The sequence below is a fragment of the Neofelis nebulosa genome (assembly GCF_028018385.1).
Source record: "Neofelis nebulosa isolate mNeoNeb1 chromosome Y unlocalized genomic scaffold, mNeoNeb1.pri SUPER_Y_unloc_1, whole genome shotgun sequence".
NCBI classification, from domain to species: domain Eukaryota; kingdom Metazoa; phylum Chordata; class Mammalia; order Carnivora; family Felidae; genus Neofelis; species Neofelis nebulosa.
The window spans coordinates 1118466-1146315 of NW_026691917.1; the positions used below are offsets into that span (position 1 = coordinate 1118466).

The following is a 27850-nucleotide window of genomic DNA, read 5'->3' on the forward strand; positions in this document are numbered from 1 at the left end:
CTGTCTTGCCCCGTGAATCCCATGCTGAGGTAAATGCCACACCCAGATGAATGCCACGCCCACAGGAGTGCTGCATCTGTATGATTGTTGTGTCCACCAACTGCCAGAGCCCTGTGACTGCCATGCTCCATAATGGCTGCCTGTGTCTGAATGCCATGCCCACGTCCCTGATGCTTCTGCCTGACCACATCCCAAGGTGGCTGCCGGGCTGGACTCATTCAATGTCCGAGCCCACATGACTGCAACAAACACCTAACGACCAAGCCCTGGTGTCTGCACTGCCCATTGACTGACACATTCCTTCGCGCTGTGCCCACTTGACTGTCACACCCTGTAAGGCTGCATGAATGTAACTGCCATGCGCACTCATGGCCACGGCCAGTTGACAGCTGCCCCCACCTAACAGCTGGTTCCACGTGTGGCTATGCTACAGTTATGGCCACACTCATGTAATAGCCGCATTTGCCTGACTCCATGCCCACATAGTCGCCATGCCCTCGAAACTGCCTTGTTCACTTGGTGGCCGCCTCAGGGCAGGAGGTACAGATGAAGGCAGGCCACAAGTGGAAACGGTGACAGAGTCCCCTTCTGGTGTCCCTCCCGTGCCCTCTGCTGACGGTCCTTACTGGTGCCTGCGGCAAGGAGAAGCGGTCACAGGGCCCCTCTGCGTGATCTTCAGGGGAGGCCGCAGAGGGCAAAGCTAGAGCCGAGGCGGCACGTTGCTGACCGGCAACGTGAGAGCCGGAAGTCTTCGTGTCGCTTCTGGCCTGAACCCTCTCTGACACACGAGGGTGTTTGGAAGATGCTTCTGGGATGTGGCTTTCCGGAAGCCGTCCCTTACGTGCGTAGGCCTCTGTTCCTCGGATGCAGGGACAATGTGGTGTTGAGGACTTTGCAGAGTCCTCCTGTCCCGGACCTTTGCCCCGTAGAGAGGAGGCCCCGCTCGGGCCTCATCCGGCCGCAGGCGGGCAGCCGGGCCCGGGCTCGGGAGGAACGCTTCTCCTTTGGCTCCTGGCGTGGCTGGCCTGGCTTCTGCGCTGTACTCCCGACCTCCAGATGCGGAGCCCCTCCTCTGCCGATTGTGCTTGAGCCGTCCTCCAGATTTCGGTTTCCGTCTCTGGCTGTCCAGTGCAGCCTCCAGATCTTGTCCTCCTCTTCCGTGGGACTTCTGCCTTGACACTTTTGTTGGCCACATTCCCCCTCCACGCACAAGCTTGTCACCCAGGCGTGTCTTCCTTTTATGTATCTCGTCGTCGGCCGGGGTCTGGCCGTTAGTTAAACTGCCTCGGTCCCATTGTGCAGGCCACATTTGCCTTTCTTTTTACGGGGTCTCACGTGACCAGCTTTCCTCTTAGGGAGGCTGAAAGGAACGTGTTAGAATAGTCAGAGCGAGCCGTCGCATTCTTAAATGCCTCGGAGTAAACACCAACTCGCTCACCGGGAGACCAAAGCCCAGGAGGTGGGTTGTGGTTTCTTTTGTTAGTTTTAGAGGGGCATCATTTTGTCTTTTCTCTTACTTTTTGATTTTGTTTGTCAACCATGAGGAAAAAAAAGAGGTGGGTTGTTTTCTTTCCACAGTTGAGATTTGGTTGGTGGTTTGATGATCCGTACACAGACATTTCATTTTGTCTAGATTGTTTTGAAGTTTATTTATTTATTTTGAGAAAGAGAGAGCATCCCAACTAGGCTCCACAGTGTCAGCACAGAACCTGACATGGGGCTTGAAATCACAAATAGTGAGATCATAACCTGAGCTGAAATCAAGAGTCGGACGCTTAACCGACTGAGCCACCCAGGTGCCCCTCATTTTGTACAGTTTTTAACACAGATTCCAAAGACCTAAAAAGATGTAGTCTGTCACTCTTATGTAAACCATTATTCTGGTGACTTTACAGCTTGAAATGTGGAGGCAGATTTTCCTTAGGAAGAGATAAGTATCAGTATCTTGTGTGTTGATAATCTGTTCAACCACAGCGCTCCCCACCTCATTCACAATTCACAACTTAACATCCTAAACACGACTTGTTCAAACTTCCAGGTTTTTCATGGCACACAACCAAAGTGTTTAGGGAAACTGGGCTAGCATGCTCAGGAACTGAGTGCTCCAAGATCAGGGAATGGTTTTCTTTAGGAATTGTGGGGAGAGAGGTAACTTTCAGTGTTCGAGACACACGAAATACACGACCGTGCCTCCAGATTGCCACGTAGCATGCTTTGTACTGTCGGCTGTAAAAACTGCTCCCCTGACCCGTGGAATGTTAAGCTGACCCAGACAGCCAGAGCCTCCTGGTATTCCATATCTTGCTCTTTCCTGGTTGTACTAAAAAATACATAACCAGTGAACGATTTTGCCTCTTAAAAAAAAAAGTTACACTTAACTTGGATGAGGTGAGATTCCCTCCTTAAAAATATTCCCAGACTTAGTAAAAAGCTTACATTTCCAAAATAGTGATGAAACTCCCCTCTGGATTCTGTAAGGAGACAGGGCCCACCAGTAAGACGTGGCGTGTGATCTTAGGCTGGGCTTCCTTCACCTCTGCTTCTCCAGAGGCTGGGATCTCCTGAAGCTTTTGTTCCTCTGTTTCCTCAGGTAGATCTGTAGTTTCTTGGCCAGTCCCTTCAGCCTGTTTTCCCATTATTTTGCCCTTTTTTTTTGTTTGTTTGAAGAAGTTTTGCTCCATTTCCACTTTTGCTGGTGCAGGTTTTAGCTGGCAACTTGTGTGTCTCCTCTGGGGCTCCCTCACTGCCCCTGCACCCGAGTTGACCTTTCTCTTGAGCATCTTGGCTGTGGAGAGGGTGCCGGTCAGTCCCGAGATGCCAAAGAGCCTTCTAGAAGCTGGGCTGCCTGGCTTGTGTGGCTTCTCTCGTCACAATTATTACTTGTTCGAGTCTCCAACACATTTAGGTGGAAGTTTCCAGTTTTCAATGGGCTTGTCTGTTACCAGAGATACACATTCAGGTTATTTCACTACTTGATACTTCCCCTGGATGAGTCAGGTTTCCTTTCCGAAGCTTTTTGGTTCTGGGAGAATGAGTAAAATACTGAAATTAAGCAGCCTGAAGCGGTGACATCAGGGATTGCCCTGTCTAACAAAAGGCATTGCTTTGTCATGCAGGTCCTGTTGTCTGGACCATTCTTGAGGTAGAACTGATAAGTTGCACGTGTGATTTGTGGCCTTTGAAATAGGATATTTCCTGTATCTTTAGATCCACCATTTTGGGTTTTGCATGTTCCAGAGCGCATGCGCTCTTTCCTGTTCCCTCGGTGAAGGTACCCCAGGTCCCCGCAGAGGCAAGCGCTGGGTGAGGGATGTGTCTCTCATTTGTCAAATAGGAATCCGTGCAGCCTCAGGGCCTAGATGGGGTCCTGGCCAATCCCAGAGCCAGTCATAGAGCTGTGGGCGGCACACATCACAGGCACATTGCTCCTGGCTGACTTCTGGAGACTTGCTTTGCTTGTTTGGAGGCTCATGGCACGTGCCTCTTTGTTGCAGATTGAAGAAGGAAGTAAAGCTGCGGCAGTGGACAAGTTACTGGCCAGGGATGAGATTGTCGGCATCAACGACATTGGTCTCTCAGCATTTAGACAGGAGGCGATTTGCCTAGTGAAGGGCTCTCATAAAACCCTGAAGCTGGTAGTGAAAAGGTAAGACCCATGCCTCGTGCCATTTTCACAAACAGAAGTGAGTAAAATAGCAAAAGGTGAAGCCAGGTCTGCTGATCTGTATCACTGCAAGCAAATCCCGGTTTGGACTTAAGGGGTGTGTGTGTGTGTGTGTGTGTGTGTGTGTGTGTGTGTGTGCGCGCGCGCGCGCGCACATGACCATAAAATTCTACTCCTTGGCCAAGGGTGAATCCAGCATCCAAAACTTAAAAGATGCCGTCTTCTAGTACTATGCATTGTTTATTTGATACATTAAGTGAATTTGAATGCTTTTTTCTTTTCTTTTTTTGATTTAAAATCAAGTTAGTTAATGTACACTGTGGTCTTGGTTTCAGGAGTAGAACCCAGGGATTCATCGCTTACATATGACACCCAGTGCTCATCCCAACAAGCCCTCTTGTTGGGCCCTCTTAATGCCCATCAAGATGGGCCCTCTTAATGCCCATCACCCATTTTCACCACCCCAGTCAACCCTCAGTTTGTTCTCTGGATGTAAGAGTCTCTTACGGTTTGCCTCCCTTTCTGTTTTTATCTTATTTTGCCTTCCCTCTCCTGGGTTCGTCTGTTGTGTTTTTTAAATTCCACTTATGAGTGAAATCACATAATATTTGTCTTTCTCTGACTTATTTCGCTTAGCGTCATACATTCTAGTTCCAGCCACACTGCTCCAATGGCAAGATTTTATTCTTTTTCATCACGATGGAACATATTCCATTGTATACATAAACCACATCTCCTTTATCCATTTGTCAGTTGATGGACATTTAGGCTGTTTCCATACTTTGGCTATTGTTGATATTACTGCTGTAAATACTGGGGTGCATATGCCCCTTCAAATCAGCATTTTTGTAGCCTTTGGATAAATACCTAGTAGTGCAGTTGCTGAATCAGAGGGTAGTTCTATTTTCAAGAGCGGCTGCACCAGTTTGCGTTCCCACCGACGGTGCAGGAGGGTTCCCCATTCTCCACATCCTCGCCAGCATCTGTTGTTTCCTGAGTGGTTAATCTTAGCCACTCTGACCGGTGTGAGGTGGTATCTCATTGCGGTTTTGATTTGTATTTCCCTGATGATGAGTGACGTTGAGCATCTTTTCATGTGCCTGTTAGAATGCTTTTCTCTTTTCTTCAGCCATATGTAGGTCATTCTGCTAGAGAGCTGCACTGACGCTTCAGATGAAGTGTTGTTACCTCTTGTTTCCACAAGGTGGCAGGCTACTGCGTTTTCGCCTTTGAGTGAAAATGGTGCAGGGCTGCCTGTACACTTGTCAGCTACCGGGAGTTTCTAGCGCTGTGCTGAGGTCTGGGGGAGCACGCTGCCTGTTTCTGCAAATCAGACTGCAGATCTTTGGAGGACTTGAAGTGGTTAGAAAAGTGGAATGAGGGGCGTGATGTTTTTATGCACAGGAGCGACCCTGAACCCCCATAAAGGTACTTGTGATTTCTCGTCTTCAAATAGAAGTAATTCTCTACCTTGCATTTTGTAGTTGGCTAATTCACACTAAAGTGTTTGCATGCCCCTCCTCTTTTTTTTAAGTGGAATTAGTGTATTCTTTCAAGTTTAAGTGTAAATTTTAAAAAATAAATGGACTCAGGAGCCTGAGTGGCTCAGTTAAGCGTCCGACTTCGGCTCAGGTCATGATCTCATGGATTTGTGGATTCGAGCCCTGCGTCAGGCTCTGTGCCGACAGCTGGGAGCCTGGAGCCTGCTTCGGATTCTGTGTCGCCCTCTCTCTCTCTCCCTTGCTCGCTCTCTCTCTGTCTCTCTCTCAGAAATAAGTAAATAAACATTTTTTTAAAGTGTGTTAAAAAAATAAATGTACTGAAGCATTTACTTCCATTTTTAGTACAAGTAGACTTGAAAGCCTATTCCCAAAGGAATTCACTTTTTATTTTTTTTAATGTTTATTTATTTTTGACAGAGAGAGAGACAGAGCATGAGCGGGGAAGGGGCAGAGAGAGAGAGGGAGACACAGAATCCGAAGCAGGCTCCAGGTCCCGAGCCGTCAGCACAGAGCCCGATGCGGGGCTCGAACCCACAGACTGCGAGATCATGACCTGAGCTGAAGTCGGATGCTCAACTGACTAAGCCACCCAGGCACCCCTCAATTTTTTTTTTTGACTGAAACCATATCCAAGGAGGAGGCTCAGAAACAAGGAAGAAAAAACTCTATTTCATCGCCACACTGGATTAACAACTTCATTTCCAAGTGGTACAGACTACCCTCTCTGTAAATCAGAAAAATAAACTCTTAGATGGGCAGTTTGGGAGCCCTTTGGAGAGGATGAGATAGGAGAGACACTGTCATATTGTATAATTATTCCTTTGTGGTCACGTTAACGACCTTTCTAAGGCAGGATACGTGTTCTAGGATTTAGTGGCGCTTAGTGCAGTAATGATGATGCGAAGGGAAGCATGCTCCACAGAGGTGAGCTGGGTGTTATCAACTGCCTCGGGGAGTCCTTACCAGCTCCCCAGCTGATTGAGGTTGCCCTCTATCATCTCTCATAGGAATCTGCGGGTTTACTTGAAAATGAGACAGTAGTATTTTTTAATGTTTATTTATTATTTGTTTTGGGAAGGAGGGAGGAGGGGCAGAGAGAGGGAGGGAGAGAGAATCCCAAGCAGGCTCTGCTGTGCCAACGCAGAGCCCGACACGGGGCTTGAATTCACGGACTGTGAGATCATGACCTGAGCCAAAACCAAGAGTCAGATGCCTGACCAACTGAGCCAGCCCCCCTCCCCCGCCCCCGGAGGCGCCCCCTGAGATGGTAGGCTCTGGCTGTCTTGTTGGCAGAGATCTAACAGTTAGCAAGACCCATCGGTGAGATTGTGGGGAACCAGCATGTATTTGATACAATGCTGATTGGACTACAGGTTAGACAGACTTTCTGGCGAGTAGTTTGGCGACATGTTTCAAAAGGCAGGTCTTGGACCCACAGTTTTCGTTTCTGGGATCCTAGATACTCAGCAAAGGGAAATTACTGAAATGAATTAGAGACCACCCAAACTGTAAAGTGCTGCTGTTACAAATGATGTCAGTGTTTCCTGACATGGGAAGGTGCCCCACAAAGTCCAGGTGAGTGGAACACATAAGGGCAGTCAGAGAACTGTGTATGTCCCATTCTTACAAGGTTGGTCGGTTGGTTTGTTAGGTATGCTTCACGCCAGCATGCAGCCCAGCATAGGGCATGAGCCCAAGACCTGAACTGAGATCAAAGGTCAGATGATTAAGGGGGTTTCTGGGTGGCTCAATCGGAAGCATCTGCCTTAGCTCAGGTCATGATCTCATGGTTCGTGAGTTCGAGCCCCACGTAGGTTCTGTGCTGACAGCCTGGAGCCTAGAGCCTGCCTCAGGTTCTGTGTCTCCCTCTCTCTCTGCCCCTCTCCCACTCATACTGTCTCTGTCTGTATCTCTCTGTCACTCTGTCTCTCTCTCTCTCTTTTAAAAATAAACATTAAAAAAAAGAGGGGACACCTGGGTGGTTCAGTTGGTTAAGCATCCGAATTTTGCTCAAGTCATGATCTCACAACTTGTGGGTTTGAGCCCCGTGTCAGGCTCTATGCTGACAGCTCAGAGCCTGGAGCCTGCTTTGGATTCTGTCTCCCTCTCTCTCTGCCCCTCCCCTGCTTGTGCTCTCTCTCTCTCTCTCTCTCTCTCTCAAAAATAAATAAACATGAAAAAAAATTTTTTTAAAAAGAGTCAGACATTTAACCCACAGAGCCACACAGATGCCCCCTGTTCTTAGTTTTAATTTTTAAAGATATTGTGGTACAATACATATAACAGGAAATTTACCATCTTGGGAATGCAGGCTGGTGCAGCCACTCTGGAAAACAGTATGGAGGTTCCTCAAAAAACTAAAAATAGAACTACCCTATGACCCAGCAATTGCACTACTAGGCATGTATCCACAGGATACAGGTGTGCTGTTTCAAAGGGACACGTGCACCCCTATATTTATAGCAGCACTATCGACAATAGCCAAAGTATGGAAAGAGCCCAAATGTCCATCGATGGATGAATGGATAAAGAAGATGTGGTACATATATACAATGGGGTATTACTCGGCAATCAAACAGAATGAAGTCTTGCCATTTGCAACTATGTGGATGGAACTGGAGGGTATTATGCTAAGTGAAATGAGCCAGTCACAGAAAGACAAATATCCTATGACTTCACTCACATGAGGACTTTAAGAGACAAAACAGATGAACATAAGGGAAGGGAAACAAAAAGAATCTAAAAACAGGCAGGGGGACAAAACAGAAGAGACTCCTAAATATGGAGAACAAACTAAGGGTAACTGGAGGGGGTGTGGGAGGGAGGATGGGCTAAATGGGGAAGGGGCACTAAGGAATCTACTCCTGAAGTTGTTGTTGACTATATGCTAACTAATTTGGATAAAAATTTAAAAAAATAAAAAATAAAATAAATAAATAAAAGTATATTTATCATTGTGAGCAATAAAAAAAAAGAAAATTTGGGGCGCCTGGGTGGCGCAGTCGGTTAAGCGTCCGACTTCAGCCAGGTCACGATCTCGCGGTCCGTGAGTTCGAGCCCCGCGTCAGGCTCTGGGCTGATGGCTCGGAGCCTGGAGCCTGTTTCCGATCCTGTGTCTCCCTCTCTCTCTGCCCCTCCCCCATTCATGCTCTGTCTCTCTCTGTCCCAAAAATAAATAAAAAACGTTGAAAAAAAAAAAAAAAGAAAATTTACCATCTTAAACATTTTTAAATGTACATTTAAGTAACGTATTACTTATTACTTTTATATTACTTTATAAATTATATTATTATACTCACAAGTCATGTTTATAACAATAAACACTAGCATTAAAAAAAGCTCACTGTATTTTTATTTTTATTTTAATTTTTTATATTAATTTTTTTTTTCTTAACTTAAAAAATTTTTAAATTAAGTTTATTTTGAGAGAGACAGTGTGAGAGGGGTAGGGCAGAGAGAGAGGGAGAGAGAGAATCCCAAGCAGGCTCCGCGCTGACAGCACAGAGCCCAGCACAGGGCTTGAACTCGTGAGACCATGACCTCATGATCTAAGCCTGAAACCAAGAGTGGACACTTTAACCAGCTGAGCCCCCCAGGCACCCCAGCTCGTTGCATTTTTAAAGAGGAAGAGCTTTGGGGGTTCAGTGTGCCTGTGCTCGTAGGAGTCAGCAGGAGGGTTGGTCCCCAGGAAACCGTCAGCTGTGCACCCTGTTCTGTTCTAGGCAGTGCCCCAGAGAAGGTCTGTTTATTGCTCTGTGATCGGGACAAGAAGAAGGACCCTAAGAAGGTGGGTGTTGGAGTGCTGGCTATGATATATTCTAAGGCTAACATGTATTCTGCATTTATTCAGTTCTTAAAGTAACACCAGGGCGCAGCGACTCCCTGGGCTCAGAAGGGCATTGGGTGGACCAGGGGGCTTGCACCTCTGTTGTGCGTCTCCGGAGAGCAGCACTGGTACTCACTGCTGATCTTGGGCCTCTTTGTATCATACACGTTCTTGTGCACTTAACGCCTGTATCCACAGAGATCGTTCTGGGTTGACTGCGCTGAGGTCTGAGTCGCGATTTCTCTTAACGACCCCACGCTGCTCCACAGTCTGGATCCTCCGCTGTTCTACAGAACCTCTGTAGACGGATATTTCTGGTGCTTCTGGTGAAAGCCTGTAACTGTAGCCAAGTCTGTGTACCTGTACGTACAGGTCTTTGCAGTCCATTTCCCCTGGGGTTCTTGAATCAGAAGTTTGGGGAGCACGAACTGTGATAGCCACCTCCAAATTTCTCGGACCACTTTTCAGGCTCATGTCCACTCTAGCAGAGGTTATTTTCAGTTTAGTTCTGTACTCTTTTCAAATGTGATGGGTGAAAAATGGCTTCATTGGTTAAATGCGCATTTTTCAGGGCACCTGGTGGCTCAGTCAGTTAAATCTGACTCGATTTCGGCTCAGGTCATGATCTCACGGTTTGTGAGGTTGAGCCTCGCATCTGCGCTGTTAGCGTGGAGCCTGCTTGGGATTCTCTCTCCCTCTCTCCGCCCCTCCCCTTCTCTCTCTTATGCACACTCTATCTCAAAAGTAAAATAAACATTTTTAAATATTCAAAACAATTTAAATGGGCACTTTTCATTATGAATGAATTTGGGCGTCTTCCCATATCTTTAGAAGCTTTTTTTTTTTTTAAGTAGAGGAACATCTTTAAGGATATCAGAATGATCTGAATTCTATTCCAAGCAAAGCATCTATGCCACAGAGAACTGGTCAGTGGAGGGACAGGGAGGAGATGCAGGGCGCCTGCCAGCTGACGGAGGTGACAAGTTATCTAAATTTGTTTTAACATTTATTTTTGAGACAGAGAGAGACAGAGCATGAACGGGGGAGGGTCAGAGAGAGGGAGACACAGAATCTGAAACAGGCTCCAGGCTCTGAGCTGTCAGCACAGATCCTGACGCGGGGCTCGAACTCACGGACCGCGAGATCACGACCTGAGCTGAAGTCGGATGCTTAACTGACTGGCCACCCAGGCGCCCCAGTGACAAGTTATCTAAAAGACTCAGGGAGAAGGAAGAGACTTTTGCCCCAAAGGATTGATGGGAGCCACTGTGTAGAACTCCACTTTTGCATTCTGTATGTCCAGTTTTCTTTAAATGAGGGGTGCACAGGATAATTTTCTGGTTTAGATGGGAATTAATGTTTTAAGCAATACGTATAACAAGATAATGATTGTTCACTTCTGTTTTTATGAAAACATACTTTATTTTGATCATTTTTAAAAATATATATTTGACATATACCATTGTGCAATTTGAAATACTTTTAATAACACTTAGGTATTACAACAATTTTTAAAATAACTTTGTATTAATTTTTAATACGATATGTCGATATTATTTTTTGCCTAATAGAAAAAAGTCTAAGGGGTGCCTGGGTGGCTCAGTTAAGAACCCAACTCTTGATTTCAACTCAGGTCATGATCCCAGGGTCATGGGGTGGAGCCACATCTGGCTCTGTGCTGAGATTCTGTCAGTCTCTTTGCCCCTCTCCCCTGCTTGCTCTCTCTATCTCTCTCAAAAAAAAAAAAATTAAAAAGTCTGAAATGGTGCTTTGTTCAGAAACATGAATGAAATTCTGTAACCTGGTTAATTAGTTAGTATTAGGGTCTGTTGCTGTCACCCAGCACATGGCAACTCACTGCTATAAAATCCTGAAGATGCTCAGAGGAAGGACCACTAAAACTTCAAACTGAGTTTTACATTGTCCTTATTACAGAGGCACCAGTAGGTACTTTTAAAACAATTTCTCTGGAACTGGTAACGTGTACTCTTCTCTGCCGAAATTTAAATCTGTGTTTAAAGCCTGCCATTCTCCTCTTTCTCCATCCCCAGGCAACCACTTATCGGACTTCTGTCTCACAGATCAGTTAGCATTTTCTAGAACTTTATGTACAGCTCCAAAGTAGATCATGTACTCTTAAAAATACGAACAAACAGACAAAACCCGACCAGTTTATAGAAAAGCACTCTGGGGGCGCCTGGTTGGTTCAGTCGGTTAAGCATCTGACTTCAGCCTAGGTCATGATGTCAGTTTGTGAGTTCGAGTCCCACATCGAGTGAGCTCAAGCCCTGCTTCGGGTGAGCCCTGCTTCTGTTTCTCTCTGCCCCTCACTCACTTGTGCCCCCTTTCTCTTTCTCTCTCTCTCTGTCTCTCTCAAAAAAAAAAAAAGGCACTCTGTAAATTATTCATAGACTGAACCACAAACACATAAATATCCTGTGTTGCCCTGCCCGAGAGTATGGCCAAATGATGAATTAGCTTGCTCAACTCTTATTTAACTTGATTGTACTCCCAGCTCGTCCTCAGAGGCCCAGAGAAGGGCTGACATTTAAGACAAAGACTGAGAGTGGCCAGTGCAGGTATGGTGGTTCTCGCAGGTTCTGGGGAAATGTACCTCCGTGCAAACTACGTACCCAGAGTTTCATGAGTAGAAACAGCGGTTCACATGCTAACTCCTTCCTGCTACTGTATCTCTTACCCGTAGGCTTGTTTTGTTTCGTTGTGTGTGGTGATCAGGGGAGCGAGCAGGCAGGATGGGATCGAGGGGGGCCGCTTGGACAAAGCCATGGCATCTGGTTTCCTGGGCCGTGGGCAGTGCTATCTTGTCATCGCTTAGGAGCCGGGAAGGGAAGGTGAGTCAGAAGGTGCGACAGGCTCTTTATCTCTCCCGGTGAAGTTTCTTTCCCAGACTCAAGAGAGAGAGCACTTCCTTTCTCCCCATGTGGGGTCAGCTGGAAACAGAGACCTGTAACCGTGATCCCCACCAAGTGCACATCTGTTCTCCTGCGCGATGCTCAGGTGGTCAGGGAGGGGGCTGGGGTGTCTGCCCGGGAGTCAGGTGAACTGTTAGGCCATGAAGAGAGGCTGAGCCGAAAGCTCCTTCCTAGATCTTCCCTCCGGGCTACTCTGTTGTTCCGACTTTGCTTGGCGGAGGAAGGAAGTGCTACTCACTGGAAAGTTCGGGGCGGATGCGGTAACCTTTTCTTCTGTGTCGCTGACAGTCGTCATCTGCACCTTTGTCCTGTGTGTCCAGGCCACCTCTCTGGGAGGGCTGCCTGGCGGGTCTGGAGTGGCTCCTGTGCCCCTGTTTTCACAGACAGCCACGGCTGTTGTCCTGGGCAGGCACAGAGGGTACACCATGGCCTAACATGGGCTCGGAACAGGTGAACACCAGAAACCGGGTCACTTGTGGCATTTTCCCGGTCCTACTAGCCGAGTAGATCAGCCTCGGTTGTGGGAGATGTGCTCAGGGTCTGCCTGATGCGCACAGCGTGTTGGGAAAGGGGTGTCTTGCTCAGACCTGGGGTTAAGGCTGCTGCGCTCTGATCCTATCGAATGTGCACTGAAATGGCATGAAGAGTGCTGGGACACAGTCCTCCTCTCTCTCTTTGGAGACAAAATTACCATAGCCTCAGCTTCTAAAATGTACATATAATTTCAAATATCCTCGGGAAAATTTCTTTTGAATACCACGCTATCCATTACTTTGGAAAGCTTGCAACTGCTCTGGCTTTTTTTTTTTTTTTTCAACTTCATATGGGAACAGATAGTTTTGGCTACAACGAAGCACGCCTGCCCACCTCATCATTTATGGTACTCTCAAACCATCATCCGGTGTTGCAGGTAGTTTTGCTGGGTCCGGATTATCGATAGGGTTGGTTCATGTGATTTTCTGCCTCTTTGCCGGCGGCCTTAAATCCTTTTGTGTCTCTAATTACAGCCCCTAAGCTTGCGTTCAGGAGCAGATTAACACCCAAGGGTAACACTCTACCCAAGGGTAGAGGTTCTTCGCTGGAGGCTGAAAGGGTTAGCCAGACTTCGGGCCGAGTTAGAGATTTCAAGAAAGCGGCTTTCAAATCTAGTGACAACAGCTGTGCTCGCTAGGAGCACATTTCTTGCAGCCTGCTTTGTTTCCTGGATGTCACTAAGCTGCAGTGAACTCCGCACCGCCCCTGTGTTGTGCTGGGAGCCCCTCTGCTCCTGGCTCCTTGGAGCTATCCTGCAGCAGGTGGGTCTGCACGCAGCCCTGACATTGGTTGGCACCGATGTTCTTGGAAGCAGCTATGCGTGGCGATGCGGCAGGGTTACAGGCAGGGCTAGGGCGTCGGCAGGCTTCGTTCCTCCCCGCTTCCCTGGAAGCTCTTCCTGGGCCAGAGCTCTTCCCTGGAGCTCTTCCTGGGCCAGAAACCATATATGTGTTTTGCTGGAGGGTGTGTGCCTTGGTGGGGGTGTCGGCAAAAACCTGTGCTTTTGAAGGGTCTGCCATCATTTGTTCGAGTCTCAGGGGAAAAGTTTCTATTTCGAGCATGTTGGGGGTTACAGCCGTTTGCAAATGCTCATTTTCTTATTACATAGAGGAAACCCAGAGACTTACGCTGGACAGACACCCTGTCTTGGGGCTGTTTTCCATTCTTTGTTATTAAATGGAATCAGGAGAAAAAAGAAAACCATGCAGATCAGAGTTGTTTTATTTTGGGAAAAGTTGCTTCTATTCCAATTTAGGCTTCTATTCCAATTGTATGGCTTGAGCAATTTAACCAGGTGAATTTCCAATTAAGTGAGGTTATTTCATATTCTAAGTCAAATAGAAAGTGGAACAAAGTTAAGATTTTGTTTTTCATTGCAAAGCGTGTAAGTGATGTTTATAAAGTTTATCGTGCAAACATCGATGGTTTCTGATATGTTAAGACATGCAGAGAAAGGTTGTTTTTTTTTTTTTACTTCTTTCAGATATGACTCATCAGCACTGTTGCTAACGCTTAGAGCTATTTATAATTAGTTTTACTAATGGTTGCACATTTGAATATCCTGAGTTTCTTTGCCAGAAAATCCGTTCTCTTGAAATGTAGCCAGTAGGTTGGGCTGGCACCCTTCTGAAACACTCAGTTGAACTTGCTCGGGCATTAGTCCCTCGAGGAGCTGTACTGTGAACACAGGTGGGTGAGATAGTCTTTTTTCCCCTTTTTTCTTACATGAATAGATGTATTGACCTGACGATTTTAAAAGTTAGTAGAAAAACCAAATCGTTTTGGTCTGCTCCAGTTCTGCCTGCGTTCATTATGTGACATTAAAAAATACATGTATCTTTTTAATGTTTATTTGAGACAGTGAGAGGGGGAGACACAGAATCCCAAGCAAGCTCTGTGCTGTCAGCACGGGGCCCGAAATCAAGAGTCAGACGCTTCACCGACTGATCCACCCAGACGCCCCCGTTATGTGACATTTCTGCCCAGGCTTCTCTGCGGAAGCACCCGGGAAGAGCGCCGAAGGCTGAAAGACGAACCACGCACCCGCCCTTACTGGGGGAAGGGGAAGGACCAGGGGTGCCCCGGGCCCATGGAGAGGCGCCCTGCCTCTTTCATCCTGTGGGAATGCTGCCTCTCAGCCTGATGTTTGTTCCAAATGTAGCTTTGATGTCCTGTATCAGTCTCAGCTCTTTAGGCCATTTGGGAATTTTTATCTTAATTCTTCTCATGTATAAAGGCAGGAACTCTGTGGCTCGCATCCCATAGGACTATATGGATTCAATCCAGCATGACATCACCGTCCACAGCAGTATGTTGTCTGACCACCGCCGGGGAAGGGAGCCCTTTGCCGTTTCTCGAGTGCTCGGCCCTGTGTCGTCATACATTCGTGTAATGTGTTAGAAGCGCTCCGTGCAATCATACCATTAGGTCCTGCCGTCCAGGAGCTGCCTGCTGAGGGTGCTCTCATAGGCCTGGATTGGGAAAGCTGTGACAGGTGGTGAGCCAACAGATGTGAGGAGGCCGGGAAGCAGACTGCAGCAGAGTCTTACCTGAGGCTGGGCCACTGACCTGCCCTTGGAAGGCTGAGCCAGGTTTGAGCCGCAAATCTGGTCCTACATCGGCAATATCAGGGAAGGGCAGAGCGGGTGCTGGCAAACGGACTGCAGGGGGACGGGTGACTAGGTGGCTGGGGGCAGAACGGTGCTGGCCCTGAGCTTACCTCTGAGCTGCCGGGAGGGCTAGTGCAAGGCCACCAGCCTGCCCACATGTGTCTCCAGCTAATGCCCAAGCTGCTGGCCCAGGGACACCCTCCAGACCACAGCTTGGCTAGATGCCTGAGAATGTGGGAGCTTGGGCTCCTGTGGCAGCTGTGAGCAGTTGAAGGTTCTGGAGTGAGAGCAAGAGTTGTCTAGAGCAGCGTGGCTAGGAGATTGATCTGGCGGGAGGTAGACAGACCAGCAGAGGGAGAGGCTGGTCAGGACGTCGTCATCCACAGGCTTGGCTGGGTCAGAACAAGGTTCATTTTGTGTTTGTAGAGTGCTGGTTTTTATGTGTTTCCTTTTGAAGGACTAAAAAGGGTGCTTGCAGTCACCCTCTCCAGTGCACACACCCCCCCACCACCTTCCACCTCCCCTGCTGGCCTGTACCCCCTCCTTTCCTTGAATTCTAAAGTCTTCACACAGGGCTGTTCCCCTCACCCACGGGTCACCGAGGCACCTTTGCAGTCCTGCCCAGACCACCCCTTCTCTGAAATCCAGGCCTCTTCCCCCCTCGGGCCCCTGATTCTTTTCTCTAAGATGCCCCCAACGGATCACTATTGATTTCCTCCCGCCAAGGAGCCTTCCCCAACCCCAGGGTTGCCTAAAAGCCCCAGATCCCATCATAACCCCCGGCACAATGCACACCCAAAGTCAAGGCACCTTGCCTCCCCCTCTGGACTCCCGGCCTCCCAGCCAGCGGGTCTGGTACAGTCAGGCTGACGCAGCTTGTGGTGACCAAGCTCAGACTGTTTGTTTTGTGAGGTGGTGCCTGTTGGCTTCATTCTAAAAGGCTATGAAAATAACCCAGCAGTCATGAAATTTTTTTTTAGGCAAGGAAGGGATTCTGTTCTTTATGAGAATGACAAACATTTCACTGAAGCATTTATTTTAATAATTCCTTTTTTAAGAGAGAGAGTGCACACGAGCAGGGGAGGGGGGCAGAGAGAGAGGGGGACACAGAATCTAAAGCAGGCTCCAGGCTCTGAGCTGTCATCATGGAGCCCGATGCAGGGCTCGAACTCACGAACCATGAGATCATGACCTGGGCTGAAGCCAGACGCTTAACCGACTGAGCCACGCAGGCGCCCCTGGATTCATTCTTAATTTTAAATGATATGCTAGCATTTTTCATATTTGTGGTGTAAACCCTGTCCTTCCAAAAATCCCCCAAAGACTACCTCGCTTATAAAATTATTTCTAAAAATTGAAGTAAATTTTTATTAATCTTGGTATGTAATTTGTGGGAAAGGCTTCGGGGGAACAACCCTCATTAGGATGAATAATTTCATCTGTAGGAGCAGAAAATGTTCGTAGCCAGTACTCTGGCTTTTCTGTATTTATATGAAAGGAATAGTAAACGCTGATTAGAGGTGCCATTTGGGAAGAGTGACAGTGGCATGAGAGAATACTCCCAAAACCAGGCGGGCCGCAGAGTGAAATGGAGACACGGAGTCTGCAGGCTTCTCCAAATTGTCTAGAGACAGAGAGGAGGTCGTGCAGAGGGCTGTCTTTAGATCATGGCTTCTTTTCCTTGGGCGTCTTTTTGGCCTTTTAATTTTTAAATATTCCATATTTTCTACAATAAGCATGTGTTTTAAGGATTCCAAACATCAACAGCCGTTTGAACAAACAGGATTCCTTTCCTACATACACTGGGCTGACCCTGGCCCAGTGTGAGCACGGACGAAGCCCCACTGCCTATCCAGTGATTCTGGGATTGCGCAGCCCCAGGCTCAACGTGGGGCGTTGCTGGTCCGTCTGTCACATCCCTGCCCGCAGCACCTGCTCGGAAGCAGGACCTTCGGCATCTCTGGGTTGGGCTGCACAGGCCTTTGTGGCTCTAGCGCTCCCATTCGCCCCTCATGGCTGTTTGCGAGGCCAGAAATCACCCTCTGTGTTTCTCCCTCCCAGAATGGGCTTCCTTACCGGTCTCTCCAGTTGGCTTACATCTGACTGCGGCCAAGGAGGGAGCATTCTTTCGGTAGCGTCCCTATTCATTCCTGTTCGATATTTGTCTTGGGGCTGTCTCGACCGTAGCAGACATCCCACAGGAAGGAGTGATTCGGGACTGGTTTGCTGTATGCCATTTTGCATTTACTCCCTTCTTTGTTTTTATTTTATTTATTATTTTTTTTCCAGAGGGAATGCTTTTTTTCTTTTTTTAATCTTTGTAATATAATTTACTGTCAAATTGTGTAATATACGGTGTGTAAAGCGTGCTCTTGGTTTTTGGGGTAGATTCCCATGGTTCATCACTTACATACAACACCCATTGCTCATCCCAACAAACGCCCTCCTCAATGCCCATCACCCATTTTCCCCTCTCCCCGCCTCCATCAACCCTCAGTTTGTTCTCTGTATTTAAGAGTCTCTTATGGTTTGCCTCCCTCCCTCTCTGTAACTGTTTTGTTCCTTCTCTTCCCCCATGCTCTTCTGTTAAGTTTCTCAGGATCCACATACGAGCAAAAACATAGGGTATCGGTCATTTTCTGACTCATTTATTTCACTCAGCATAATACCTTCCAGTTCCTTCCACGTTGCTGCAGATGACTGGGTTCCATTCTTTCTCATTGCCAAGTAGTACTCCATTGTATATATAAACCACATCTTCTTTATCCATTCGTCAGTTGATGGACATTTAGGCTCTTTCCATAATTTGGCTGTTGTTGAAAGCGCTGCTGTAAACATTGCGGTACATGTGCCCCCATGAATCAACACTCCTGTATCCTTTGGATAAATTCCTAGTAGTGCTATTGATGGGTCATAGAGTAGTTCTATTTTTAATTTTTTGAGGAGCCTCCACACTGTTTTCCAGAGCGGCTGCACCAGTTTGCATTCCCACCAACAGCGCAAGAGGGTTCCCGTTTCTCCACATCCTCTCCGGCATCTATATAGTCTCCTGATTTGTTCATTTTAGCCACCCTGACCAGTGTGAGGTGGTATATCAGTGTGGCTTTGATTTGTATTTCCCTGATGGTGAGTGACGTTGAGCATCTTTTCATGTGTCAGTTGGCCATCTAGAGGTCTTCTTTGGAGAAGTGTCTGTTCATGTCTTCCACCCATTTCTTCAGGATTATTTGTTTTTCAGGTTCTGAGTTTGATAAGTTCTGTATAGATTTTGGGTACTAGCCCTTTATCCGATATGTCCTTTGCAGATATCTTCTCTCATTCCGTCGGTTGCCTTTTTGTTTTGTTGATTGTTTCCTTCACTGTGCAGAAGCTTTTTATCTTGATGAGGTCCCAATAGTTCATTTTTGCTTATAATTCCTTGTCTTTGGTGATGTGTTGAGCAAGAAATTGCTGGGGCTGAGGTCAAAGAGGTAGTTGCCTGCTTCCTCCTCTAGGGTTTTGATGGCTTCCTGTCTCATGTTTAGGTCTTTCATCCATGTTGAGTTTACTTTGTGTATGGTGTAAGAAATGGTCTAGTTTCATTCTTCTGCATGTTGCTGTCCAGTTCTCCCAGCACCATTTGCTAAAGAGACTGTCTTTTTTCCATTGGATACTCTTTCCTGCTTTGTCAAAGATTAATTGGCCATACATTTGTGGGTCCAATTCTGGGTTCTTTATTCTGTTCCATTGGTCTATGTGTCTGTTTTTGTGCCAATACCATACCGTCTTGATGATTACAGCTTTGTAATAGAGGCTAAAGTCTGGGATTATGATGCTTCCTGCTTTGGTTTTCTTTTTCAATATTACTTTGGCTATTCGGGGCTTTTGTGGTTCCATACAAATTTTAGGATTGTTTGTTCTAGCTTTGAGAAGAATGTTGGTACAATTTTGTTGAGATTTCATTGTATTTTATTATTACTTTAAAAAAATTTAATGTTTATTTTTGAGACAGAGAGACAGAGCATGAGCAGGGGAGGGGCAGAGAGAGGGAGACACAGAATCTGAAGCAGGCTCCAGGCTCTGAGCTGTCAGCATGGATCCCGATGCGGGGCTTGAACTCACAAATGGTGAGATCATGACTTGAACTGAAGTCAGACGCTTAACCGACTGAGCCACCCAGGAACCTCTGTATTTTATTATTTAAAAAAAATTTTTTTTAAGTTTATTTATTTACTTTGTCTGCGAGAGAGACAGAGGGAGCAGGGGAGGGGCAGAGAGAGAGGAAGAGAGAGAGAATCCCAAGCGGGCTCTGCACCATCAGCACAGAGCCCAATGTGGGGCTTGAACTCACGAGCCGTGAGATATCATGACCTGAGCGGAAGACAAGAGTCGCATGCTTAACCAACCGAGCCACCCCGGCACCCCGCATTTACTCACTTCTAATGCTCATGGCTCTGCGGGTGGCCAGGGTGGATACCACTAAGAACCAAGTATGGCATAGTGGTTTCACCCAGGCCCTCAAACTGGGGACTTGTGCTCTCCTGTCCTGGCACATCCTGTGGCCTGTGCACTCCTCAGGGTCCCCACATTTCTGGCGGCTGAATGGCTGAAAGCCACCTGAGTGTGTATCTTGTGCGAGAAGAAAGCCCACGATCTTGTGAAAATGAAGACCTTAAATCTGTTCTTGCTTCTGTTCATCTGGGTCTGTCTGAAACGCAGCCAGAGGGACAGTGGCTGTGTGAGACCACTAGGTGGCGCCAGAGAGCTCTTTCCCCACAACCTGCCGGACCAGCATCCTCACAGCATTGTGATGGAATGAACGCTTTTGGGTCCAGAACGTCGTCCTCTCTCTTATCGGCATGAATCCAGCCGTTTTAGGTAGTCAGAGGGGCTGAGAAACAGAAGGTAGCTGGAACCTTCCCAAATACATTCATTATGCACTAGGAAATTCGAAGGACCTGATGAAAAGCCCATTATGTTTTAGGAAAAGTCACTATCCCCAATAGCCGGAATATCCTTATGTGTAGCTTATACGTACAACCTTTTCACTGGGTGATTTTTTTTTTTTAAAGCTCTTAATTTCTACTGTGGTTGTCAACTATGTCTTCTTGGAATAGACATGCATCTATATGTGTTATCTTTTTATTTTATTTTTTAATGTTTAGCTGGTTTTGAGAGAGCGAGAGACAGAACATGAGCAGGGGAGGGGCAGAGAGAGAGAGAGAGAGAGAGAGAGAGAGAGAGAGAGAGAGAGAGAGAGAGAGAGAGAGAGGGAGACACAGAATCCGAAGCAGGCTCCAGGCTCTGAGCTGTCAGCACAGAGCCCGACGCGGGGGTCGAACTCACGGACCGTGAGATCATGACCTGAGCCGAAGTCAGCCGCTTAACCGACTGAGCCACCCAGGCGCCCCTGTATTGTCTTTTTAAAAAGGAGGGAGTGCGTGCACTCTTGGAGCCCTGCTGCCCCCCCTCCCTCCAAGTCAGCCAGCACATACCCCAGTCTTGCCATGTGCTGGGTTGGAACATGTTGCCACAGATTATAAGGCATTTTCTTTTTCAGGCTTCCTTTTTTTATTTGTTTTCTTTGCCTCCACTCTCAGTCTAGTTTATTTCCTTCATTAATTAAGTATAAAGGAAGATGAAACACATCCTTGATGCGATAGCACAGAAAATGCCACCTGAACACGAGACTCACGTAGCCAGAACCTTCCTCACGAGGATTTGGAGAAACTCGATGAGGTACACTTTGGGATTGCAATCTCCTTACTTCTGTGGTGTGATGAAGTTGTCCGTTTTTTTGCTCTTGTTCATGGGGAAACTCCTAAAGTCAACACATTCCACATTTTGCCACCCATCTACTTTTCCTCCTTAATTATGAGTTGTCAGAATGTTTTTAACGTTTATGTATTTGTTTTTGAGGGAGGCGCAGAGAGAGAGAGGGATAGAGAGAGAATCCCAAGCAGGCTCCACACTGTCAGCGTGGCTGGAACACAGGAACCGTGAGGTCACGACCTGTGCCGAAATCAAGAGTCAGACACTTAAGTGACTCGGCCATTCAGGCGCCCCGTGAGTTGTCAGAAGGTTTAAGTTATACATACTTTTCAGATTTCTTTAATCCTCTTCCCTACTGTTTTGAGAGAGAGTGTGTGTGTTAGAACACACGAGCAGGGCAAGGGCAGAGGAGGAGAGAGAGTCCCAAGCAGGCTCCACACCCAGCCAGAGCCCATTGTGGGTCTCAATCTCATGACGCTGGGATCACGACCTGAGCCAAAGTCAAGAATCAGACCCTCAACTGACTGAGCCACCCAAGCACCCCGGGTTTCTTTAATATGCTTTTAACATTAATATCCTTTAATGTCTTTGCCTGCCTGGAAGAATGTCTGCTCTCTGTCAAGCACCTAGAGAGGCTCAGTTTGAGCCTCTTGAGCTGCAGACTGGCCACAGTGAGCGAGTTCTGTCCCAAATTGGAGACGTGGAGACATGGAGACTGGGAGAAGCAGGTGCGTGGCTCTCCTCACACACCACCGTTGTCTTGGATGCTCTGTGAACATTTACATGGCAGCTGTAGGGATTTGTGACTGAACCTCCCTTATCATTCCCAGGCAGTGTAGCCAAAAAAAGAATAAGCCACCGATGGGAGGGTGCGGACAGGGGCGCAGGAGCCCAGGAAGACGCGGCATACTGTGTTCACAAGTCCTCGCTGAACGGACTAGAGCCGTCGTTCTAGGGCATCATGAATTCACACGATGGGGACCCTTAGCTGACTTCACAGGCACTTGAGAGGCTCAGAGGAATGAATGCGCCTCTGCTGGTCTCAGTTAATGTCAAGATGTCTGCGTTTACTTAGTGAAGTGAGTAAATAGAAGTCATCCAGGGACGCCTAGGGGTCAGTCGGTTAAGCATCTGACTCTTGATTTTGGCTGAGGTCGTGATTTCACGGTGCAGGAGTTGGAGCCCTGCAATGGGCTTTGTGCTCACAGTGCAGAACCTGCTCAGGATTCTCTCTCTCTCTCTCTCTCTCTCTCTCTCTCTCTCTGCCCCTCCCCTGCTCTCTGTCTCTCTCTCAAAATAAATAAATAAACTTTTAAAAAAAGGAAATGGTCTAAACTGTGTGTGACCCGGCTGAGCTGGGACCCCCTGCACTTCTCTCTAGTGCATCTCTCCTCCTCAAGGAGGCTGACGGCTGTGTGCCTAGCTATGCTGAAACAGGAAAGACAGAAGAGTCCTTCCAGAGTCCTACTGATGGCTGAGGCGAGGACAAGATTTATTTACCTGTTTAGAGCAAAAATTGAAGAATAAGGCTTAGTTCACATTTTGGAGCTCATGACTCTCACTCTGCCTTAGGATGGGTTCTGCATTAATAAAAGTTAACAATTTTTCATATCCAGATACCGTGGAAAGCTCCGGAAGCAATGCTATCAGTCATGCGGGAGTAGCTGTAACATATTTCCGTGCCTCACTCCCGTCTTGGCACAGGGTTGTCCTTTATTTGCAATTCCTGAGTTGTCTGCGGTTTGTTTTGTTTTGTTTTGTTTTTGTTTTTTTCAGGAAGAATGAGCTGAGCTGGAGGCCTCACTCCTGGCAAGTTCTCTGATAGCCACCCCGACACACCAGCATCTCCATTCCCCTCTGCCAGCTCCTGTCCTTCCTGGCACGGCCGTCACCACCCCAGGTAGGCACTGTTTCCCACTGGGATGGACGGTGTTCGACATTCCACCAACGTCCATGACTTCCCAGCCCTGCCACAACAGCACCTCTCTTGACTTCAGCGTGATTTTCTTTTCTTTTCTTCCCTTCCCCCTTCCCCCTTCCCCCTTCCCCATTCCCTTCCCTCTTCTAATATTTATCTATCTTTGAGACAGAGAGACAAAGAGCAAGCAGAGGAGGGGCAGAGATAGTGAGACACAGAATCTGAAGGAGGCTCCAGACTCTGAGCAGTCATCATAGAGCCCGATTTGGGGCTTGAACTCATGAACAGCGAGATCATGACCTGAGTCAAAGTCCTATGCTTAATCAACTGAGCCACCCAGGCACCCCTCTTTTTTTTAAATTTATTTATTTTGAGAGAGAGAGAGAGACATCGTGCCAGTGGTGGAGGAGCAGAGAGAGAGGAAGAGAGAGAGAATCCCAAGCAGGTTCTGCACTGTCAGCGCAGAGCCCCATGCAGGTCTCTAACTCACAAACGGTACAATCATGACCTGAGCCGAAATCAACAGTCAGAGGCTTTTTTTCTGATGAGGAAAAGCTGCTGACACACCATTTCCAGTAGAAATGTCTAAATTCTTCAGTGGGTAGGTAGGTGTCCAAGCCTTGAAAATAAAAACTAGGGGCACCTGGGTGGCCCAGTTGGTTAAGCATCTGACTTCGGCTCAGGTCATGATCTCGTGGTTCGCAAACCCCATGTCAGGCTCTATGCTGACAGCTCAGAGCCTGGAACCTGCTTTGGATTCTGTGTCTCTCTCTCTCTCTTCCCCTGCCCCTGCCCACACTTTGTGTCTCTGTCTCTCTCTCTCTCTCTCTCTGTGTGTCTCTCTCTCTCAAAAAAAAATTAACATTAAAAAAAAGAAAAAAACTAAAACACCAAGGATGAACAAATGTGCTTTCTCATTTATGTTGTTTAATAAATCAGGAGCTTGGGGACTTACCTTTTTGGGCTGAATCCCTTTGGGCCAGCCAGGTCGGTGGTCCTGAGCTGAGTGGGAGGGCTGTCCGTCCACCCATGTGCCTACAGCAACCACCCTTCTTCTGAGACTTTTACGTGCACATTAGAAGGCAGAAGCGGGGTGCCTGGGTGGCTCAGTTGGTTGAGCCTCTGACTTGGGCTCAGGTCATAACCTCATGGTCCGTGAGCTCGAGCCCCACGTTGGGCTCTGTGCTGACAGCTCGGAGCCTGGAGCCTGCTTGAGATTCTGTCCCCCCGTCTCTCGCTGCCCCTCCCCCCTCACACTCTGTCTTTCTCTCTCCAAAATAAATAAACATTAAAAAATCTTAAGAAAAAGAAGACAGGCTCTGCCTAAGGGTTCGGCAAGTGTATTCCAGCGAGGCTCCCAGGCCATTCTCTTAAGCATCAACACCCTCTCCCCAGTCCCCAGGGCTCTCCTTATAGAGGAAATCAGGGCTTCACAGCCCACATGCCAAGGTGCCATCCAGCTTCGGGGGCCCAGGGGTGCTTTCCCACTGAGCGGAGACCCAGATGCTGGGAGTTGTAGGTCAGTGGATGGAGGGGGAAGTTCTGGGCTACTTAGAGTCCACATTTCAGGGTCAGAAGGGGTAATGTGTCAGGCAGGTGTGTGGCCGCACCACAGGGGTGTTGGCTGGAGGAGGCCTCTCCTGGCGACCTTGGGTGAGTGGCCAGCGTCCTCACAAGTCTCATATTTAAAGGATGATGGCTCTGTCTCCCTCTCTCAAAATAAATAAATAAACTTAAAAAAATTTTTAGAGAGGGGGGAGGCACCTGGCTGCCTCAGTGGGTTAAGCGTCTGACTTGGGCTCAGGTCACGATCTCATGCTTCAAGCCCAGCTTCGGGCTTCTCGCTGACAGTGCAGAGCCTGCTTGGGATTGTCTCTTGTCTCCCTCTCACCCTCTCTCCCCCTCCCCCAAAATAAATAAGTAAACTTAATATTTTTTAAGCAGGGTGGCTTTGGGTGTGTGCGAGCCCATGTATGAGCGTGTATATGTATGTGTATGTACAGGTGTATCTGTAAGTGTGGCGTGTGCACATGTATGTAAGTGCATGCTTGCACGTGTGTGCTTGAATGTATGTGTTTGTGTATGTGAGTGTGCGTGCGTGAGTATCTGTTATGGAAGGGCATTTGTGCCTGTGTGTGTAGAGCTAACGTAACCATCTCAAAATCAGTTTTTGATCGTTAGTAAACACCGGTCTGCTACAAACTTCTGAAGTACTTCTGTGAAGGCAATACATCTCAGTGCACTGACCTGTTGAAAGTGACAAGAGATGATGGTATTTGGAGTCCAGGGTATTTTTGAAAAACCACAGATTCTCAACTGAGTAGTAAAAGTTAAGTGAAAAGTGGGCCTTTTATTTTCATTATCAAAGTGACGTAAAGTAATATGATTTCCATTAAGCCCATTTGGTGGTTTGTTGATGACAGAATCACGTTTGCTGCCCACATGCGTGTGGGAACAGTGCTGGGCACTATTTATAGCTGCCCAGACCTCAGATGTTACAGAGAAATCACCTCCAGGGCACTGAGGGGAGGGTGCAGGAGAACCGCCTCCTGTTCTGTCTGAGAGGGGCACTGCTCTGTCCTTTTAGGAAAGGGTATACAAGCCAACGGTCCCCTGCCTTCAGGACAATGTCACTGTCCCCGGTAGCTGCCGTATCCTCAGAACTTGTAGATGGAGCCCTTGTTGTGTGTTTTCGTTGGTTCTGTTGTTCATTTGTTTGTTTTATAAATGGTCAGTGACGTGCTTTTCTGAATGTTTGTTTTTTTTTTTTTTTTGAGAGAGAGAAAGAGAGAGAGAGAGAGAGAGAGAGAGCACACAAGAACAGGGGAGGGGCAGAGAGAGAGGGAGAGACAGAATCCCAGGGAGGCTCTGTGCTGTCAGCCCAGAGCCCGACTTGTGGCTCCAACTCACAAACCCTGAGACCGTGACCTGAGCCAACATCAAGAGTCGGACGCTTAACCCACTGAGCCACCCAGGCGCCCCTTGTGTTTTGTTTTTGTTTTTGTTTTTTTGGGGGAGTGGGTTGCAATTTTATTTTTATTTATTTATTTTTTTTCAATATATGAAGTTTATTGTCAAATTGGTTTCCATACAACACCCAGTGCTCATCCCAACCCTTGTGTTTGTTTTAAGAGTGATTTCGCCAGTTCGGTTTCCTGTGTCCTTGCCTTAATCACACATTTTTCCCATTCAATCTGGTTCTCCCCAAACCTGAAGTCGCCAGGGTTGTGGCAGTTTTTCTTGTTTTTTGTTTCTTACCTTGAAGCCTGAATGTTCCAGCTTTGTTGAACTTTAATGAAAACAGTTTTTCTCTTTTTAAATGTTTATTTTTGAGAGAGAGAGAGAGAGAGAGAGAGAGAGAGAGAGAGAGAGTAGGGGAATAGGTAGAGAGCTAGGGAGACAGAGAATCGCAAGCAGGCTCCACGCTGCCAGCTCAGAGCCCCACACGGGGCTCGAAACCAGAAACTGTAAGATCATAATCTGAGCCAAAATCAAGAGTGGGATGCTCAACTGACTGAGTCACCCAGGCTCCCCACGGAAGCATTTTTAACATGCTTGGATAAGTAGTTTTACCATCGAGAGCCAGTAGCCTCCTACATACACGGTCACTACCTCATAGGATAACTGATTCCTTAACAAACATATCTCCCAGCTTGTAGCAACTAACCTGATTTTGTATTTCCCTGTCTTAGGCCCCATCCTGCTTCAGAACCAGTATTTTTGGCATTCGGGTACAGCTCCAGTGAACTCTGTCAAGTTAATGAGTCCCCTGAGCACGGCAGTGTTTGTTTTGCTAAGAAAGCCTGTGGCTTGGGTCCTTTATCAAATATTCCATTAACTGAGAGTTAAGAGGAGCTCTTGGTACTTTAATATTTGGGTGTGGAAAAGTAACGCTATCTCTGGATTTCCCCTTTTAATTTGAAAATTATCGTTATTTGGGGCACTGGGGCGGCTCACTCGGTTAAGCATCCAACTTGTCCTGGTCTCACTGTTCGTGAGTTCGAGCCCCACATCGGGCTGTGCGCTGACAGCTCAGAGCCTGTTTGGGATTCTCCCTCTCTCCCTCTCTCTCTGCCCCTCCCCTGCTCTCTCTCTCTCTCTCTCTCAAAATAAATAAATAAACGTAAAAAAATTTTAAAAAGAGAAGAGAAAATTACTGTCATTTGATTGCTTCTTCGGTTTTAGTAATCCATAAGAAGAATCCTTTTATACGCTAAACCCCGGGGTCCACAGTCTTGTTCTTTGAGGGGGCAGGTAGGAAATATTTTAAGCTTCATGGGTCTCTGTTGGTTGCAGGTACCCAGCTCTGCCGTTATAGCTCAGAAGTATTCACAAACAGTGTGTAAACAAATGGCCATAATTGTGTTCCAATCACAGCTTATCTGTGAGTGCTGCGATGTGAATTTCCTGTCATTTTCACAGGTCACAGAATAATCTTTTTTAAAAAATGTCTTTAATGTTAATTTATTTTTGAGAGAGAGAGAGAGAGAGAGAGAGAGAGAGAGAGACAGAGAGAGAGAGAATGCGAGCAGAGGAGGGAAAGAGAGAGAGGGAGACATAGAACCTGAAGCAGGCTTCATCCAGGCTCTGAGCTGTCAGCACAGAGCCCGACGCGCAGCTCAAACTCACGAGCCATGAGTTGAACGCTTAACCCACTGAGCCACCCGGGCACCCCGGCATCTGGACGTTTCTATGTGGGGCCAGCTGTGTTCTTGGTCCTGCTCTCCTCATTTGTCCCCTTTACTATTGCTCGCTTCAAAAGCAAACTCTTCTCTCTGGTTCTTTCCTCCTAGTTCTTCCTCCCATGACCTGTCTGGCACGTGGGAGCACACGAATCTGCAGCGTACCTCTGACCACTTTAGTTTCCTGGGGAGCGTCGACAGCCTGGGCGGCCCGAGCAAGCCCTTCCCAGCCCTACCCCTCCAGACACCTCTCCGCTGCCAGGTCCAATGACAGCATCGACCACCTGGGCGGCCCGAGCAAGTGGGACTCAGCTTACGGCTCATTCTCCTCCAGCTCCAGCACACCTGACCACACCTTGCCCAAGGCTGATGTGTCCTCTGCAGAGAACATCCTCTACAACGTGGGCCTGGGGGAGGCCTCCAGGCCGGGC

General features: G+C 47.5%; 1 long non-coding RNA gene across 1 annotated transcript; it reads left to right on the forward strand.

Moving 5' to 3' along the window:
• The first annotated feature begins 3498 nt into the window (after nt 1-3498).
• On the forward strand, nt 3499-27641 carry LOC131503560 (uncharacterized). The gene is made up of 3 exons (XR_009257461.1): nt 3499-3646; nt 22596-22719; nt 27531-27641. It is a non-coding gene; the product is annotated as an uncharacterized LOC131503560 (long non-coding RNA).
• Nucleotides 27642-27850: the final 209 nt, after the last annotated feature.